Genomic DNA, 8,875 nt, shown 5'->3' with positions numbered 1-8,875 from the left:
AAGTGCGCCTTGTACGGTAGTGACTATATTATTATATATATTACATCAGTACCTTTCGAGTAACAGTGCCGGGGCTTGTTGGTGGAAATACGAGTATATGCATATGTATTATCTATACATGATATGGAAGAGGAAAAATTTAAAAAATACGGAAATCCTATAATCGGCAGCGGTGGACGGTGATGAAGGTAGTCGACTGTGACGAAAAATATACAGTGCGGGTAATGTTTTAGCGAATTTATTAACGTTATATTTTTTTTCACAACAAAAATATTAACATAATTTATGAAAGCGTTTTTGTATCGCGCGTGTAATAGATCATAATTTTTATTATATAAACGGTCGAAAACGACGCACGAGCAGCTGCAGCTACTGCCGATGCCATAGGTAGGTATTTATGAATTATGTTTAATATACCGTTTCATTGCAGGAATCTATAATATAATAACAACGTTGTTATAGCATTGGAAAAATCGTTCTTTGGTACCTATAGAGTTATATAGTACCTAGTGCAGGGAACCTTTTAAATTTTAAGTCAACGGTGCTGCGACTATGTTGTTTTAGTAATAAATTATAGTGCCAACGCCCAACAATAACGAATTAAAACACTGAGAAAAGAAAAATGTCCCAATTAAAGTTTTTTATGCAGCACAGCCAAAATAAACGTTTCACTTCCTCAATTTATTAAATATTCTGATATATTCTTATTCATATTTGTTTTTAGTATTTATGAAAATTTTTCATAATTGTGTATCTATATCGATGTAACACGCACACGTGGGTATATATATGATAAGTATACATTTAAACGACTATACGGATACCTATACAAGAACTTGATATAATATTTATTAAATATATTTTTAAATTCAATTGCTTTGAATATATTATGACAAAACTATTAAGCATATAAAATATGTATAATTTGTTGAAAATAATTAGTTTAAAATGTAGGTATACTTGCTGAGAATAATCATAAAATATATTCACTTGACGTGCATGCATGTATAGTATGTGAGCTTAACCATCGATATAAATATATAATATATTGGAATCAATTTTTTTCTCATCCGATATCGGTGCAAAATTAAGCGGTCCACGCGCACCATATTTTACTATTATTATTATATTATATTATCGCTCGAAAAAATTCAAAATAAAATACTGTAACATATTATGTTTGCCCTGAGGCTAAACGGACAAGCTGATAATTCGTGACGGTTTATTAACGATTACCATGGGTTTTCTGTGACGACAAAAGGGAACCGATGTATAGGTATACGTCTTCTCCTCGGTTGCACGCATGTTCTCTAGTTTAAAACGTATTGAATACAAAGCATTTCATGGTGAATACAACGTATCCACACACAATATAATACACATACTATCTAACACCGTCGTCTCGTCGTCGCGGAGTCATCTAATAATAATATAATGCCCGTCTTTTATATTATATTATTATATATTTTAAAGCTATTTAATTTTCCTATCAACCAACATACGCAATTAAACCAGAAATGTGCAAATTATTTTTATTAAATTCCAAAAACAAAAATGTATCAACAATTAGTTATTTTAAGAGTAAATCGCTTATTATTCCAAATAATTTATTATTTACTTCGGGTGTTTTTTTATTATTCTACTGAATATTACGTAAAATACCTCAACATTTTGGTTTTCATATTATCTTCCTGATAATCTTTACAATCTTAGTTTTTCTAGAATTGAGTATCAGTCGTTAATTTATAATTGGTCGTTAATCATTTAATTTTATACTATTCGGTACATTTTAGTTGTCGTGTTGTCTTAGTTGTCATGTTGTCTTTACCTATACCTTTGCTTCAATTACTCATTTGTAAGTATATATTGTAATTAAGTTTGAAAATGCCCAGGTTATTTGATTTACCATTTGGTCATATTGCTGATATGCTTATGTGTATGGATTTTGTAACGGCAATGCTCGAGCCACAGTGCAAGAGTGCCAGGGCCGTATTTAGGAATTTTTCGCCCCCGGGCACAATATTTATGGCGCCCCTTTCCAACAAAATTTTTTTAATACCATAGAAGTGGTGGCTAATTTTTTTTTTTTCGGGGGGGGGGGGGGCAAAAAAATTAATTCTTTTTTATGTTTCCCTTTCTCATTGACAATTTAATTTGCAGTTAGTTTTTAGCAATTTGAACTAGGTTAGGTAACCTATGCATTCCAATATTATATTTTTAATAGTAGGTAAACCATACAAAAAAAACATAAGTAACTAATTTATAACTTAGGTCAAAGGTACTATCTACTTAGAATCTTCCATGATTCAAATAATAATGAATGATATACAATAATATAGTAATATAATAATATTTATTGTTTATTTTACAATTTTTTTCTTGATTGAATATCAGCAAAATGATCTATAATATCTTCATATTTAATTTGTTTTGTTATTTCTGATTCAATATTTAATATTGCAAGTGAGTTTAATCTCTCTTTAGAAATTGTTGACCTTAGGTATGTTTTTATTCGGCGTAAAGTTGAAAATGACCGTTCAGCGGTACAGTTTGAACAGGGAGTACATAAAAACATGTGTAAAGCAATACTCACATACGGGTAAATGTCTTCTAAACCTTCTATTTTTAACATAGAACTCATATCAATTATAATTGATGGAGAATTTTTCATACTTTGAATATAACTTTGAAAATGAACACATTCGTTAATAAATGTTACATCCAAATCTTTTGTATACATTGAGTACAAATGTTCAGCTGAAACACGTACTTCTCTGATGGTTTTATCTTTGTGAGTCTTAAAAAAAAACTATACTTTGTTATGACATTATCGTAAGCTAACTTTCGACTTGTTAATTCTTTTATTATAGAATCACAAATCACTAAATATGTGTTTACTTTGAATTCCAAACTACCTGTTAAATTGATTTCATTTTTAATAATACTAGCTGTTTCATCATGATGTTTTGTCCTTTTTTTTTTTACGTTTGTAAATAGTTTCGTAACAATTATCAGAACATTTTTTCATTGCTAGTACTTCATAATGTTGAAACATTTCATCAGAACGGAGATTTACAACATATTTAATCAATGCTTCATATTGATCACATTGATTCATATACATACCCTGGTATTTTTAACACTTCAGAGTAATTAATATCATGTTCTTCACTTGTAACAACAGCTTCAACTGAGGGAGGCTCACTATAATCAAATTCAACATTAAATTATAATAAAATATATATTTATACATTTTATATACATTATTATAATAATTTCAATTATTACAAAATTAGTTCTAAACAGTCTGTTTAATTCACTAATATACTATTATTCAACTGTGTGAAATGTAAAATATTTAAAATAATTACCTACTCTGTATGAGTATAACTTTAAATAAAAAATAAAACATTATGAAATACATACCCTGGTATTTCTAACACTTCAGAGTAATTAATATCATGTTCTTCACTTGTAACAACAGCTTCAACTGAGGGAGGCTCACTATAATAAAATTCAACATTAAATTATAATTACTATTACTATAATCTATTATAATATATTTATATCACAAAACATAAACGAAAACTTACTTTATATTGTGATCAACATTGTCCAAGCTACCATGGTTCTCACTATGCTCTTCTCTTTGTTTAAACATGGTATTTATTTTGTTTGTTTTTTTTATAACTTCATTAAGTTTTTCCTTCTTTTTTTTTGCCTCCTTACGATTGCAGGCACCACTAGCTTTGACTCTTTTTAGCGCCATTAAAGTATAATTTCAACTAAAAAATTGTTATGACACAATTAAACTTACCTAGTCTTACTTACTAATTATTATTTACCTACTTGCTACTATGGCTAGATTACTGCATTCAATTCATATGTATAAAGTATGATATGAAATGACACAAATGTATTTTAGTAGGTAAGTAAAGTACTACATTGTGCAATTGCAACAACTTCTGAATCTTATGTATTAAATATTATAATTTATAATAAACTAAATCAACTTACCTTATAATAAATTAGAATAAAATTCAAAGTACCAATTCAAACTGTCAAACATATACGGAAACATATACTTATACAATAATAAATAATAATAAAAGTATAGAACGATTTGCTTCATATGGTGACAAAATAAAATAAATTATCAATATCTTTATTCAGCAGTCAACATTCAACAACACAAAATTATTATTATCTACATTTAAACATTTTACATATTTCTTAGAAACCCGAACAGTCGTCATCGACTATTGGTAAAAATAGTTTTATTTTGATAATTCCCACAATCGACAATCCTGATTTGCCAATAGATACGGGCTAACGCAGTTATACTATACGACGGTCTAGTCTTACAGTTTACTAGTAAACATAAACCCACTAATGTTAATATTAGCATAGAACAATATAGAAGCGACACTCGATCAGCTGATTGGGGTATTGGTTACCTATGATCTGAAGTCTGAACCTACGAAAAACATGGAATTGGTTCCACCACCAACATGATGTTAGACCCATGATAACCAATATTAAAGAAACGGTTCCAAGACTATGGCGGGATACGCTACGCGGGGTATTAGGTATCTACCTACTTGTTAATAACATTTATTTTTCTTTATTTAAAATGATAAAATATAGGTAGGTAAAACAAAATGTATGCATATGTGAACTTGAAAAATAAATAATAATAAAATGTATCATTTTTTAGAAATCTTCCTCTTAAAAAAAAAAAATAATTTTTTGTTTATTTTATCTGAGATAATTTTGCCGCCCCCAAAGTGTGCCGCCCCCGGGCAATTGCCCACCGGTGCCCCCCCTTAAAACCGGCCCTGGATAGTACCACTGTTTGTTGTTGATGTATAACGCGTTACCTAATGGATATTGTGATATGATTAATTTGGAATTTATTATTGATACCTATTATAGGTCAATTTTTTTAATACTATAGATAAGTATACCTACCAATAATAGGTATGTCTAATACCTAGACTGACAAACCGTCTCCCCTCTGAATCGTTTTTCTTATACAATGATATTATATCATTGAATTCAAATTTAATACCATCCATTATACAGTGACCCACTTGTAACCTACTGTACAGCAGAGCGACATCCACTTACCCACCTTTTTGTATATAAAATCGTCGGGCTGATGGCGAACGATTACTATATTTAGCACGGCCACACGGTCATTCAGTATAAGTATTAGAACAACAAAAAACAGCTGGTTTCGGTTTCCCGGCATTTTTATGCTTATAAAACGTGTTATCAATATGATATGGTATAACCACAGATATAATATAATATAATATAACATATATCTGATTTATGATATAACTGATTATTTACTCGGCTGGGTGCACTCAACGTCTCGACCTCTGAATTTGACGCGGACGTGAACGTGTTAAGTATTTATATTCAACATTAATTATTTTTATATTTAGGTACCAAAAAAAAAACAAAAAACGTTAAATTGGTAGTACCTAAAAATGATCATCAATGAGTGCCCCGCCGGCCACCCCCTACAATTTTCCGCTAGGGGCACGTGTACCCCGTTGCACCTACCCAAATACGGCCCTGCGTATACGCATTTCTTTATAAATATTGTTATTAGTATACGTCGTATACTACCGTATACGCTCCAATACACCCCTGAATTTACATCCCCATTCTAAATTAAATTATAGATTTACTTCCAAGGTAATTTTGTCCATCGATTTTAAATCAAACAATTATTGTACATTAGGTATGTAAATAAAATCAAAACAATCAATGATAAATGTATTATCTTATTATTTGCATAGAAATTAAACGTATCAGTTGTTATCATCTTAAATCTTAATCACTATTGTAAAATATCAAAATACAAATATTATTAATAATTACTTTTACTAATTAAGTGAATAATTACATAATAGGTAAGTAATAACATTAATTTATAAAGGAAATTAAAAAAAAAAATAGTGTGCTCAACAGTTTAAAATATTTCAAATACATAATTCATTTTTAAAATAAAATGTATTCTGTCTCAAATATATATTAATCTATCATATATTTTTTAGTTGTGTATTGTAAATGGTAATGATGTTGTAAACTAAATATTATTTCTAACATTTTATAGTTGGAACTAGTAAGTTAAATGTATATCCTGTTTTCATAATATGTTTCATAATATAAATTATGGAGTGGCATAACTAAAATATAGTTTTGTATTCTGTCCAAAATCTATAAGCAGTCATTATAATATGTAAACTAAATATGAGTTTTAACTTTTTTTTAGGTTATTCTGTCCTTAGTAAGCTAAATGTTTATAATTTTTTCTGGTTATGTTTCATAAGTTATAGAGTGGCATAGTTAAATTATAGTTTTGTATTCTGCCTAAAATCTATAAGCTTTCATTGTATGTAAACTAAAATATATTATTTCTAACATTAATTAGATTCCCCTGGTAAGTCAATTTGATATCATGTTTTCATATTATGTTTCATAAGTTATGGAGTGGCAAAGCTAAAATATAGTTTTGAATTCTGTCTCAAACCTATAAACAGTATTATTTTATTGTAAACTAAAAATTATTACTTCTATCTTTTTATAGATTATGAAAGTAAATTAGATGTATATTATTCTGAGAGGAGCAGTACCAAGGTGTATCAATACACTTTGAGCAGTACATAATATGTTGATTTTACAACATGTGTTTTTTTTTCTGTGATGGTCGTCACTTATAAGGCAGTAAAAATGCTTCGATTTTCTACTTCGATAGTTCGGTTCCTACCTTTTACTAAATGTCGATGTGTAAATTGCACAAAAAAATATTTAACATTATACAATCTGCGACAAGACTAATAAAAGTAGAGTTAAAAAGTATTGTATTATTATTTTATAATTGAAATTAAAATTTTAGATTCTAAGCGGAGCGAGGAAGCTAGTGGTTTTACAATGGTGTTTATTTTTTATTTTTTTTATCCCGTATACAAAATTTCTAACAGAAAGAGTGCTTATTTCAACATATAGTATCTTATCTTTTAGCAAATTGGATCAAGATGGTACTTTAGAAAGGTCATTTTTCGATTTTCTCAATAATTATTCAATGCCATGGGAAAAACCACCGACAAATAAAAAAAACCGCTAAAAATGGGATATTATAATTTCTAACGCTTTGTCTATCACCGTAGAATCGAATAAAAAATGATAATATTCTGATATCAATTCAACTTACAGGCTATAATAAATAATAACAATATAACAAATCCAAACTCACAAACCGTCTTCGCTCAGAATCGTTTTTCTTATACAATAAAATTGTATCATTGAATTCAAGTTTAATACAATCCATTATAAGTTGACTCACTTGTAACCTACTGTCCAGCAGAGTGACATTCACTTACCCGATTTTTTTCTTGATAATTATACTAAGATTAATAATACTAATAATAATATTTTTCAATTTTAAAATTGTTTTAGATTCTTTAGAGCCATGAATGTTTTGATTTTACAATTTGTTAATTTTTTTTTAACAGTTATTTTTTATAGACATTTTAAATTCAATAATATTTATGTACACCTTTGGAATTTCTTGTTAAATATCATTGATCATTAGAATAAAAAAAACGTTCAGGCGGCTTAATTCAAATTTGGACAAAATTATACATACAATTTTGTTATTTTGTTGTAATTTAAAAATATTATTCGTAGATTTGTGAAACTTTATTAAACTTTATGATTATATATTATACACACCACGAAATGTTCAAACGTAATTTTTTTGGCTAAAATTAATTTAACCTACTGTAATAGATACTAATCCCTGATACTAAAATTAATCACAATAATATCATAAAATATACCCATTTAGTAAAATTTTTGGCTGACAGGCAGTCATACAAAATAATTAGAAAATAAATTACGCAGCTTATAAAATGTATCTCATTGGTTTTGTCGCTGATTGTATAATTTTCATTTTTTCCGCATTTTACATATTGACTTTTACAAAAAGGTTAGGTTTGCTGTGGTTTTCTCTCAAAAATTTAATCTAATTAAAACTTTAGGGGGGAGGGGGTGTCAACTAACCAATTTAATGATTTTATTTCATTGAATTCAAATTTAACAGATTCGTTTCAGCAACCCCTCTAGACACCTATACTATACAGCAGATCGTTACCTACTTGTCCATATATTTCTTATTATAGTTAATACATTTTTTTTCCAATTAATAAAAAAATAAAAATTAACCACTTTTATTTGATTTTTTTTTATCTAGACGAATTTAAAAGTAAGACATTTTAGTATTTTGTATTGTACCTATTGTTTGTGTGCTTACAAGGTCATAATCAGAAACTTGTACCACACAACACTCATCTCATCTCACGCACTCTCAGAGTTAGGTCACTCCGTCAGACGAGTCACCCATGGCCACTGTTTATCGTGGGGTCAAATCTCAACATAAAAAATAAAGAAATTCTAAACTTGTCTTCAATTTTGCACACCAAAATCAAAATCGAATCACCGTATAGGACCAAGAGTGGTCCACCTCAGTACCGAAACTGCCAGAACTACGGTCAAACTGCAAATTATTGTCATCATCTTTCACGGTGTATTAAATGTGGTGGTGTCCACTCCAAAGAAATTTTCACCAAAAACAAAACCAGTGCGATCTTTACGTGGGCAATCATACTTCCAACTATAAGGAATGTCCTATATTTAAAGCTCTTCTTAAACTTCGCAAAACTACTCGTTCAAAACTACAAAATCCGAATCTAGTACTCATTTATTTTCATCTCCAAACTCCCCCTTTCCCTCCCAAAGCTTTATACTCCTCCGTTACCGATTCCAATAATATACCATTACCTAATAGCCACACTAATGA

The sequence above is a fragment of the Acyrthosiphon pisum genome, chromosome A2 (assembly GCF_005508785.2).
Source record: "Acyrthosiphon pisum isolate AL4f chromosome A2, pea_aphid_22Mar2018_4r6ur, whole genome shotgun sequence".
Classification (NCBI taxonomy): Eukaryota; Metazoa; Arthropoda; class Insecta; order Hemiptera; family Aphididae; genus Acyrthosiphon; species Acyrthosiphon pisum.
Note: the sequence above shows the minus strand (reverse complement) of the source record.